Below are 12,919 nucleotides of genomic sequence, written 5' to 3'. Positions count from 1 at the left end.
TCTGCCTCCTTTCGGGTGTAATAAATATCGTATATTCAGTTGGTGATGTAAGGTTCAAAGCATCTACAGTCACTAAATGTTGATTCAAGTGTGACATGGTATTTATTTCACCCCTCATGTCATGTTACTCATATCATGCCTGCCTGCTGGAGCAAGCACGTGGGGGGTTATTTCCCACTAAGAATGTCACGATATGTTTTTAAAAAAGAAATCGAGACATTTTAAATGCTAACTTTCCCTACTAAATAACCAAGAAAGATCTGATGTCTTTTTTAATTTCACCGAGCAACTCATTCTGTTTTTGCTTACAATTTTAGTGATTTTTCTAGAGAACCAAATCTATAAAAGACTTAAAAAAAAACAAGATTTATAATTCTAAAAAAAAAACACATTTTGCCTTTTTGCCAAAATCTCGTAATTCAATGCTATTCTGAGAACAATTACGAATGATCACAATTGTGTGTAATAGTGCTCTAAATAAACTATTTGATTATGAATTATTGATAAGGGAGATTGCCCGATTTTTGACAATTCTACACAAAATTATGCCCATTCAATACAACCATTTTTTTGCCTTTTAGGGCTTTGGTTTTCTCGGAGAGCTGTTCGTGTTGCAACTTGCTTGATACGTGGTTACTATGGTGATTTTAGGGAAGTAGACAATGATCACTTAGGCATTCGTGTGTCTAGACTCAAGACAGACAGACACATCGTGAAAACTATATCAAAATGAATATTAGACAGCGACCTCGAAGAGAACTCTCGGCCCATAATTTTCGTAACTTCTTCGCGAGTATATAAAATTCACCGAACTGCAATACTACATTTATTTTGAAAGGTTACAAAGGCTATTTTTAACTGTGATTTCGTGTTGTTTTTTGCCTTGGAGAAATTCTGATCATTTTTATTTAACAAATAAAGAAGCCTAAGCCATGTTTTATACTGTCATAAAACACGACGGGCATTTGAGAACACGAGGGAAATGTAGAAAACATGAGCCGCAGGCGAATGTTTTCTACATTTCTCGAGTGTTCTCAAATGCCCGGAGTGTTTTATGACAGTATAAAACATGGCTTAGGCTTCTTTCTTTGTTTTATGATATAGATTTTAGACACCGCGAGTGAAAAGTTTAATTAAAAATATGTACAACAAGAGCGAGTAAACAAAGATGAAAAGCAGAAAATAGTTTACGGGAAGACCAGAAAACTGACACAATTTCATTCAGTATTCGACGTAAAATAAGGCTAAGCATTTCAGGTAAGTTTGTTACCTTTTAATCTTGATCTTGTCTTTTTGAACTTCGATAAGCTTCACCGACTGCACCGAGTGCAATTTCGTCTCAGCATAATATAGTAGTCTCGATGACATCCGTCCCTTGCTTCGTTCGACTTGAACAAGGCGTATAATTTCCAGAAAAGCTATTGCTTCGGATATTCCCGTAAACCTTAATTGTTGTCACAATCAAGTTCCAGCATGAATAGACGATTTAAGAGGAGATTGTCGAAGAAAATCTTCGAAAGAAAACTCTCTCGCTCGCTTTCCTTGCGAGTTTCATTCAACTCAAGCAGTGGACACCGCGCCACAATTTTTCCCGCCTTACTTCGTTTACATCAAAATGAAATGTCCAGTGGATTTATACTTAAAAAGGAATTTAATAAAACAATTATTCCATTCGCCCTTGTTGAATACGAGTGGTTATAGCCAACGAACAGTGAACGACGCGCGAAGCACTCGAGGAAAGCTGACGAAAAACAATAAAACATGATTTTTCTATGTTTTATACTCTGATAAAACATAGGTTTTTAGCCAATCAGAGCGCGCGTAGACTCCTATCTATATTATAATACAACATATATCCGATACTAGGTGTCTCAAAATTTCCTCTTTCCCGCTGTTAAAGCTAACAAAGAGTTTGTAGCAGCAGTTTCTTTGTGACAAGATTCCGCAACGAAAATGTTTAATACCAATTTCATAAAAGATTTTACCTTTACTTACTTTCATTTATTATTATTACTTTTGATTTAACCGGTTTCTTTGCTATATTATTTTGATCAAGGATTGATTTATTGTTTAATTTTACCACAGCAATTCTTATATTTTTAAAGTTCTACAAAATTTTTTCAGATTTCATTTTATAGTCACCAGCTTAACATCAAAAACAAGATTTCGAAAGACTACTGCTATTCGTGCTGCCACGTCAAAAAGATCACTATTCTTGTTTTTGATCTATACTATTTTCTTTTCGAAACCTCTCTAAAGATCTTCGTGACACGCGTGGTTGTGTATCGCGTGACCTGCGTGGCGTGACTAACAAGGTCAGCACCACTCCTGTGTTTGTGATGAAAACATTTATTGTTTCTTGTTGAAAACCTCTGCATGACCTGGCGTTTATGCAAAGTTGTGTAACAATTCGTCTTACGTGAGCTCTTTGTTATGTTTTGTTCATCAACCGACGTGTTTCTCGAAATAGTTTTCTTGAGATATGCACCTACAATCTTAGAAGTATGTTGCGGTATTGAACTTTCTTAATTCCATTTCTTGTCGTTCAACATTGGTTTTCCGTCTTAATTCCCCATCAGAGTTTTGCGTGTGAATTTACAAGTATTTATTAAAACGGTTAAATCAGTTTCCTTTAGGAATGTTTTCCCTTCCGGTTTCCTCTTGACAAAAAGTCGTACGTGGGCAGAAAATGCACTGGATTGCAAAATTTTTAGAGCTATTTTTATTTAAATTTTGTCTTAGCACTTCCTACGCAGAACACGAAAAGCCTCACACAAAAACTAAATTTTAAGTGGAACCGGTAATCCGACACAATAGCCGAGCTAAAAATACTCGTTTTGTTACGGAGGCGGTGGAGGTCAAACTGTGTGCTGTTGCTTATTTTATCTGAAACATTCACGCCCTGTTGGATTCAATCTGCATCGAAGAAGATTTCACAATCGAACATGTTCGCAGTCAACACACCTATCTAGTAAAAAATTTAATATATTCTTACATCTGTCAAGGTTTAGAGCTGGTGACTACTGATTTAGTTCATTTATGACAGAAATTCACTCAGTTAGATTTTCAGTCAATCCCCTTTTATGAACCACATTTTTTGCTGACCCTTCTCCACTCCCTTAAGTCTCCCTAATTTGTTTGCATCAATTATCTGGCCCCCCTTTCCCTGCCTGCATAAAACTCACTGACCCACCCCCTACTTGCATCAGTCCTTGCGCGCCCCTTTAAATAATGACCGGTACCAAAAATTAAGTGCTGTCAGTTATACCATTCGTTGCTAACTAAAATTGTAGGTTACTGGGTTGAACACGATTGTTATAAACTAAAGTTATTCCCTTTAGTGTCCTGTAATTTTCAAGCATGTACCTAGCACGTACCGTACAGCAAGTTTCTGCTCTTCCTTCGAAATGACAGTCTTATTAACACAGAGTAAAGAAATTGAACAAGAAATTCCTTTTCACTGGGGACTGGAGAGACGTGCTTATTGACATCTTGGCAATGGGTAACAATCAATGATGTGTTCACTTTTTCTGTGACTATATCGACTGGTCATCGATTGTCCGATACCAATCGATATCAGTGCGCTAATTTTGCCGATTGGTTTTGATTGAGCGATTGATTTTCCGATCATTGATTATCATTGATTGGAAATTTTGTTTTGTCGGGAGCCCTTGGGCAAAGGTAAGCGTTTTCGATGGTGTCCATGAAACTGGCAGACTGTGAATAAATTAATGGTTAATTTCTGCCTGAGCCGAACCTGCGTCTGTCGTAACTTTTCAAGTCCCAATTTAGATGGAGGGGAAGAAGAAGCCTTTCGTGGTATCTAAAATGGGCTCCTCTATAAACAGATCATCGGTGGTTACTGAGGACAAGTGATTTGCTGTTTTTCATTCCGCATCCCGCAATCAATTTCAAATTTATCCCGCATCCCGCCTTCATCATGCTCCCGCCATGCGCCAGTGCATTTTTATCCCGTATTCCGCCTCGACTATTACATTATCCCGCATCCAGCCGATCATGACTAATACACCACACGAGTACTACGAGTAACATACGGGTAACATACGAGTAACACACGGAACATACGGGTGCATACGGGTAACATACGGATACATACGAGTAACATACGGATACATACGAGTAACATACGGATACATACGGGTGCATACCAGTTCCTATTTTATTTCATTTCATTTCATTTAACGAAATGCCAAAATCATTCAAAACATAGGAAAAGGGTAGGGATTTCATCACACCAGAATATCTTATTATTAATAACCGTATTTCTCTTGTAACACATACTTTAGACGTTACTTAAGGCTGCATTCATTATGTATGCTACAGGGGGGGGACAGAGGATTTTTTTTTTCAGCGGCCCATTTTTTTATATCCCCCCCAAGGCCCTTACAGATTTTCATAATCCGCCCTAGCAATCAGCCGAAAAATGAATACCCCCCCATCCTCCCTCTCAACAAATATCAAAATAAATATCTGTATACCTTTGTCTTACTAATTTTTTCGAGTACTAGTTTTCGCGATTTTCGCGATTTCAAAATGATCGCGAAATTTAATATGCGCGAAAAAAATATTTCGCGAAATTTACACACGCGAAAATTAATACCTTATTGTTAAGTAAAAGTAAATAAAAATTTTAAATGTCTTGTTTTCGACATTGCACCCTTCCTCTGATTACTTGTAAATTGGCCAAAACCTCTCTTTAGTACAGTCAACAGAGTTTACATTCGGAGGTTCCTTGTAGTTACATTGAGCCAGATCTTTGTATATTCCCAGTAGTTCCATAGTCTTTAACGACTGATCAATAAAACACTGACAAAATCGCGAAATTTAATACAATTTTGCTCTAATATTTCTTGCAATCGCGAAAATTAATACTCGCGAAATTTGGCTCCGGAATTTTCGCGAAATTAAGTACACGCGAAAATTAGTAAGAATAAGGTAATAGTACACTACATATGTTTGAAATTTCAAGAGACATGTTTAATAAGAACATCAAGAGTGCTTTGACTGTTTATGTCATACCTATGCGAGCCAGTCTAAGTAGCGCGAATTAGGTATAGATAGCCTGACAGCTCGAGTACCAGTACTGCCAGGAGTATTGACAGGAACCTGCGTTTTACTGTAACTCTCGTTGACAAAAGCAACAACCTCATCATCATCATCACTCTCACTATCACACTCATCCACGGATTCATCTTCGCTGTTGCCATCCTCTTCACCCTCGTTTTACGGCCGTTCAGCATCATTCCTCTCAAGTGCGACATGTGCCATTAATCTTCTTATCTTATCATTTTTCTGAGGTTGCATTAAATGTTTCATTTTAGATGTTTTACTTTCTATACGGTATCGAAACATTACATCTACAGGCCAGGCACACTACTTAAAAACTGAACTTCAAAATAGGTACTATAGTCTCTCAGAATAATAGAGGTATCCTTGTTGCCTACAATAATTTATTCTTGAAAGAAGCTGCTGTACTTATCATTTCTTTTTTCACTTTTTTAAAACTATTACAAAAGCTAGACAGAATCTTACAAAAAATAAGCATCCCCCAGGAGATATTTAAACAATTTTCATATCCCCCCTTTTTTTGCTCTAAAAATTTGAGAACCCCCCTAAAATCCTCTGCCCCCCCCCCCCCTGTAGGATACATAATGAATGCAGCCTAAACACTGGATCAAAAAAAGATTTATTGTTCATGTGTAAATCATATTTAGATTAACATGGTGTCTATTGTCTATCAAATTTCCAATACTGAAGCCTGGAAAGCATTACAATACAACAAATTCTTGCATTAATAAATGGGGAATTATTATTATTATTCGATTATTATACCTCGTATGTACCTGTATGTATCCGTGTTTTTTTGTTTTGATTCCTTGTGTTGCATTGAATAAAAATAAAAAGTTAAAATAAAATAGAGTGAAATGAAATAGGAACTGGTATGCACCCGTAGGTATCTGTATGTTACTCATATGTTACGGGTAAGATGGTAGTATCGAAAACGAAGACCTCGAAAACGAAGACCTAAGACCTAAGACCCAGTCGAAAACTAAGACCCAGTCGAAAACTAAGACCCAGTCGAAAACTAAGACCCAGTCGAAAACTAAGACCCAGTCGAAAACTAAGACCCAATCGAAAACTAAGACCCAGTCGAAAACTAAGACCCAGTCGAAAACTAAGACCCAGTCGAAAACTAAGACCCAGTCGAAAACTAAGACCCGTACGAAAACTAAGACCCATACGAAACGAAGACCGTATATACGAAAACTAAGACCCATACGAAAACTAAGAGTTGCGTGACATTAATAATAATGACAGAATAATATTGAAGCAGACTGAGCGTACTGAGAACGTACTACTGATCAAAAATCTAGACTTGATCGAAAACTAAAACCTGATCGAAAACGGTTGCTGCGTCACAGAAGAGACAGCCAAAGTCTCCAACAGTAATGCACCGTATCGAAATCTTAACGCGCACAATACTTGCTTCAATAAACTTCGCTACCCGATTATTATTTCTCGCTTTACATCCGCGTAGAAGGGTGCGGAGAGGGGGGGGGGGGATTGTGCTGGGATGCTCTCCAATGATGCCTTTAGAGGCCATGACATTAGGGGGGACTGAGTATCCTATATCCCATTAATTTTTGGAATAAATATCCCTTATCCAGTTAATTCCGGTGGTTGTTCCAACGTGTATGTTCGATATCCTCAATTCTCTTGTTTAAATATCCCGTGTCCCATTATTTTTTTCACAAATATCCCCTATCGATTTTCATAATGAAAAAAGAAATCCTGTATCCCTATAATTTTTTACCCAAATATTCCGTATCCGTAAAACCGATTCCATGCGAAATGGACTTAGCGATTGCAAAAACCAACTAATAAACCAAAAAACGGATCGAAAGCCTCCAATCATCTTTGCAGCTACAACTGTACTATTTCCTGAGAGGTCCGCTTAAAACAAACAGGAGATGTCAATCACTTTTTTTAAGTTCACGCGAGGAAATTTGCAGAGTTCGCGCTGGCCGTATGATGGCGGCGTTCAAACTGCCGGTCTTGAGCATTCCCAAATCTTCCTTGGTTACGGTTTTGCCTAGCTTTAGTTCCAGTAACATCATCAACAAGGAGTTAATTGTAGCGCGTAACGAGGCGTACTCACTTCAAAATTAAAGACAAATATTTGTAGGATTTCAATGAAACTTGATCGATACGTTCTCAGTACTCGTCTGCTTCAATGTTATTCTTATTCAACACTGATTCGTAGAGTACAAACATCGCGCAAAACGAGTACAAATGTCACTCGATATTTGTACTTGTCTCATTTCCCCGACCAAAAGATTAAAAACCTTGGCAAGTCATGTGTGACCTAGGCTCCCGCAGTGCTATCAGAATGGAATTTTCAAAAGGAACAGCATCTTTTCATTCCGTTTACGTGTTGAAATAACTGTAGCGTTCCATTTGTCGAAAAATTCTCTCCGAAAATTCCATGTAAATGGAAAGCGCTCATTGATTTTCGATTTCAGTAGTACGTTCTCAGTACGCTCAGTCTGCTTCAATATTATTCTGTTATTATTATTATATAATAATAACAGAATGTCACGCAACTCTTGGTAACGCTGGTTTTGGCCGGGTCTTAGTTTTCGTATGGGTCTTAGTTTTCGTACGGGTCTTAGTTTTCGACTGGGTCTTAGTTTTCGACTGGGTCTTAGTTTTCGTACGGATCTTAGTTTTCGACTGGGTCTTAGTTTTCGACTGGGTCTTAGTTTTCGACTGGGTCTTAGTTTTCGACTGGGTCTTAGGTCTTAGGTCTTCGTTTTCGAGGTCTTCGTTTTCGATACTACCCGGGTAAGATCGTATGATTGATAAGCGTGATCCTATAACATTTCAAAATCTTGACTTTTTTACTAGTAAATGACTTTTGTTTTGGACTCGTCACGCAAGCTTCTTGAAATGAAATAGGAACTGGTATGCACCCATATGTATCCGTATGTTACTCGTATGTATCCGTATGTTACTCGTATGCATCCGTATGTTACTCGTATGTATCCGTATGTTACCCGTATGTACCCGTATGTTCCGTGTGTTACTCGTATGTTACCCGTATGTTTCTCGTAGTACTCGTGTGGTGTATTAGTCATGATCCATCCAGCCAAGCTTTTGTGGAACACTCCAGAAACTTGGTAACACTTCTTGCACGCATGACTTAATATGATAATTTGTGCTTTCTCAGAATTTCGAGAACCCCCCTAGTGTTTCGTAGTTTCACTTTCCAAAGCAAGCTTCGCCGTACGCGTGGTAAGTACAACTTAGCTTGTATCGTATGGCCTCTATCTAACCAGTTTAGAATATATAGTACGATTTTGTTGTCACGACGCTTACAAAACAAAGCGACTCGCAAACTTTGGATTTTTACCATGCCGGAAAGGGAAAGAATGAAACCGAACAATGCGAAATCATGCGAGAGTTAAGAGGCTTTCGTGTTTTCAAATTAGAACGAAGAATTACAACAGACTGAGAAAGGTCAAGAGCAAGATTTTTCTTTTAGTTGCCTTATTTGTCTTCAGACCAAGTCGGTCTTTCTATGACAGGAAGCTGACATGTAAATTCGATAAATAAGTCGACAGCACGATGTAAACAACTTTGAAAGTACTGAACTGATCTGCTGTTATTTAACAAAGAATGGAGATAGAGAAGGATATAAAACATTTTAGTAAAACGATATTTCTTTGGTTTCGACTGGTTGTTTTGTGCAGTGTTTGAAATTTGGTTATCACTGATTTCGATTTGTATTTGTCTTTGTCTGACGCTTGTCTTGCAGGGAAAGTCCCTCAGTGTTATTTCAGTTTATCACTTTTGGTTTCACTTTTGCCAGCAGATAAGGAAACGGAACACGGTAAGTATATATCTTATTTCAAGCCGTAAGATGTTCGTGACTGATAGCTGTGCATGTTTAGCCAAATGTTAAATACTAAGAATGTTCACAACGAGAGATTTGCATGAATCGCGTGACTGATTTTCGTTGTTGTGTGAACGCTAACAGTGAGTCACGCGAGAAGGTCACGCGAATGAACACTCACTGGTAGCAACTTTTGTCGATAAATAGTTGGAACAATTTCTCTTGTTGACGCGTATTGGTTTGATTCTGTTGATTTAACAACACTGGTGAGCGCAAATTAATTAATAGCAGGCTGAGATAATCGCGATTATTTTCGTTTCACACGCTGTTCAAGAACAGCTGAGCAAGAAATAACAGTCACACTTCAGACACACGTTTGACTAAAATACAAATGCCCTCGTTCCTTGTGCGAGCTGTGGCGGGTTTCTCCCTCAACTTTGCTGGAAATGGCGGATAATACTTTGTATGTTTTTGCAATGTGATCTTCCAACGATTGTTAGGAAATGAAACGGCCACACCTGTGGCCAAAAGATCCCAAATTAGGAATTTTTTTTTTGTCCAAGCAAACAGAGCTAAAAAAAGAAACAACACATACGTTACTAACAACAAGCTTATGGAGCAAGGTACATAAAGGTTCTGGCACTGATCTGTCATATTAAAATAATTGAAGATAGCTGCATATATCAGTCCGGCCTGGCTTGTCTGTGTTATGTCTCAACAAAATGAGGTTTGAATGGACACAAAATGGAGCAATTAAAAAAATTATAAAGTCATTAGTACTTTAGTAGGAACTGAATTTTTGAGTAATTTCTGCATATTACTCAAAAACACGTTTTTAACCGTTAAATTGATTTTTTTGGCGCTACGGTGCTAAATTTCTCTAAACTTTGCTAGAAGTCCGATGGCAGTCTTGGAGGGAGTCTAATTCCCTACTCGGATTACCGGAGCCAAGGCTGTCATCTCCAAAGTCTTCCTTTATTTATTTTCTTTCTTTACTTCATTTTTCCCATTTGTTTTGCTTCCCTTCCGTTGTTCCTTCATTTGTATTTGTCACAGTTTTGTACCCTGCTGTCGTTACTTGGCCTTATGCAGTATGCTGGGTAATCAATTTTATGTTTCCAAGCTTTGGAGATGGCAGATTAAGGCCACTTTCTGTCATTCCTATTGTTTGCTTAGACCTTTTTTTCTAAGGTTTGGGGTTTAGTTTTGGTTGTTTTTGTTTAGTTTTGGGGTATTTGGGGGTTATTCATTTCTACATTATTGCTTTTAGGCTGTTGTGACAGCTAACCTCCATTCTAATCCACATATAGCTTGAGGGAGAGTGCTGCAAATAGATTACTATTTGTCAGCGGTCTCCCTCAAAGCTTATATAAGGATTCACACATGTGCATTCATTCTCCTTTTCGCGCCAGGCTGGCGTTTCGGTCCACCGCGTTTTATTTATCCTTTAGTGTTTTATCTCCGTCGGCTTTTCTCGCTGTCGACTTTCAGGTTTAGTTTTCTCCCGCCCTCTCATCCCAGTGCTATTTATTTTTTTCCTACCTGAAAGCGACAGCTTACCCCCATTCTAATCCGCATATAACTTGAGGGAGAGTGCTGCATATAGATTACTATTTTAAGTGCCAATTTCTGAATTTACCAGAAATTGACCGTCAGTCGTCTTATTTCGAATTTCTTCATATCTTGCCCATTTTATCTCTATAGTGAAGTATTTTCAAAAATAAAGTTAAAAGTTTCGTCAGCCTTTTATTTTTGTCAAAATCGGGCAAAGTTTAAAATACGGCAAATGAGCGTCCTTCCGATCACGAAACTAACCGAAAATTGACCATGTTCATCTTGCTCGTAAAAAGAAACGCAGAGACCTCTGCAAATGAAATTCTACCCAAACATAAACACATCATCGTTCTCCAAAATGCACTAATTTAATCGAGAAAGGCTCAAAAATTGTTGACGCCTCAGCCGTTAGAAGAAACCCCATTTCTGCAGTTTGAAATTTTGGCAAATTTTCTCTAAGTTCAACGCTTAAGAAACCCAATTGGTACGTTGAGTTTGAGCTTAAAATGACCATAGATTTGAAGCACATTTCTTGTAGTTTACTGTGTTAAAATCTTTCCGGCGGCACTAAAAAAATACCCCGTCGAGAGACTTAAATGTGAAGGTTCTTTTGACGCGTGACGAGACCGTGAAACAAACAAGCCGGCCGTCACGATCTCTTCATTAATTATCGCTTTAAAACTATACGAGTTCTAAATGCTTAACCGGAATGGTTTAGAGTCTGTGTATTTTATGTTGAACCAGTTTTAAATTTTTGAATTATAAGGCACTTTTTATATATATCTTAGCTATGTGCGATGAAAATATCTTGAATCTAAGCGCCCACTTTATCTGTGATATTTTAAACTGTTATAATGAATCACTAAAAGAACTTGAGGAGAATTTTTCCCTCACGACCAAGAGTTAGTTGTTAGCTTGTTAATGTTAATGTTTAGTTATTAAGTGTATTCTGTTGTAGTCCTGTGGAACTGAAATCTTCAAGTTGAAGATAAAGTCAATAAAGCTAAAATTTACACCAGTGAAGAAATCAGTTGTATTCAAATTTACTTCATATAGCGACCGAGTTTAAAGACAACAAAGAATATAACGTTCGAAAGAAAAAACTGAATTACATAAATTCACTTTAAAGCGATCCCTTGAAGCACATTTCTTGTAGATTACTGTGTTAAAATTTTTCCGGCGGCACTAAAATATTTCCCCGTCGAGAGACTAAAATGTGAAGGTTATTTTGACGCGTGAAGAGGCCGTAAAACCAACAAGCGCCGATGTACTAAACACAGTTTTATAACAAACTATAGCCAGTTTCTTAAGGAAAATGCCTCCTGAGATATCTATGAAGATGGATAATAATATTTAACATTGTTTGGTGAAATAGAACGAAACCTTTCGTGCAAATTCTAAATATAATTAAGTTATAAATAGCGTACAACGATCAATTCCTTCTCTCTCTTTTTCGTTCTCAGCGGAAAGATACAAAACTTACCCGATTTGCGAAATGAATACAGTCTTGGACGTCTTGCACTTGATTGTTGAATCTAACAGTATCCTAAATAATATTTGTGCCATGCTGACCAATTGCCATAAATGTTATTTACTTCGAAATGTGTCAACAACGAAGACAGGAGCAAAGGTCGTAACTTGACACTTCAAAATTCTTTTGTTTCGATAAGATTGCGTGACACTTACGCTGTGGAATTTTGGCAGACCCCCAGTCTTTCCGTTGTCTTTTCGTTTGTGAGTTTGTGGTTGTAGGTATTTTAGTCTGTAGATTTTGCCATAACACACGTTATTGTCGTTCCTCGTGGTTTTATCAAAGCCTTTATGGCATCTTGTGGCTACTCTTGCTTCGTCGGAGGTGCGTGCGGTCCAAGTTCCTTCAACCCGGCAAATGCAGCATGTGTTGCGATCAGCGATTGCAGGAAAGATGTCCGATCTCATCTTGTGTATTGCAAGATTAGCGACGATTCTGGTGTGGACAACGAAGCAAAGCTGTTGCTTACTCGCGCAGGTAAGCTTATATAGCACTTAAAAGCTTTACAACCACATCACTACGTTTAGCGTTCTTTTTTTCTTTATATATTCGGCATACAACTACTTTCGTTGACTGAATTTTCAATCAACAATTTTTAGGTATTTTTGTAATTGAAGAGTCGCATCTGAAAATGACGGTGTGCCCTCGCCATCGCGATTTATTTGGTACCAGGTGGCGGCACAACAAGTCCCGTTGTACAATTCCTCCTGAAATGGCTGCCCACAAGTCTTCTGGTCCAAAAGCTCAGTGTGGGTTAAAGAAGGCACAATCTGCATACTTGTTGGAGACCACGAAGATACTTGTACCAGTAGGCTCGCGTACGTATTATACATTGTTTTAATAATAGTCATTCAATGTTAATAGGCTGCGCGAGAAGGATCGAAAGGAGAGGAGGAAAAATGGAGATCTTCCGAGCA

General features: G+C 38.0%; 2 protein-coding genes and 1 pseudogene across 3 annotated transcripts in view; 2 read left to right on the top strand and 1 right to left on the bottom strand.

The window, feature by feature from the left end:
- The window catches only part of LOC144648597 (uncharacterized), a 701,885-nt gene that overhangs the window by 550,553 nt on the left and 138,413 nt on the right, over nucleotides 1-12,919 (bottom strand).
- The window catches only part of LOC144650602 (uncharacterized), a 141,595-nt gene that overhangs the window by 65,099 nt on the left and 63,577 nt on the right, over nucleotides 1-12,919 (top strand). The gene's annotated exons all lie outside the window — the stretch shown is intronic.
- The window catches only part of LOC144649217 (uncharacterized), an 80,260-nt pseudogene that overhangs the window by 19,547 nt on the left and 47,794 nt on the right, over nucleotides 1-12,919 (top strand). The gene's annotated exons all lie outside the window — the stretch shown is intronic.

The sequence above is a fragment of the Oculina patagonica genome, chromosome 1, assembly GCF_052425735.1.
Source record: "Oculina patagonica isolate OP01 chromosome 1, crgOcupat, whole genome shotgun sequence".
Classification (NCBI taxonomy): Eukaryota; Metazoa; Cnidaria; class Anthozoa; order Scleractinia; family Oculinidae; genus Oculina; species Oculina patagonica.
Note: the sequence above shows the minus strand (reverse complement) of the source record. Positions and strands in the feature narration are given on the sequence as shown.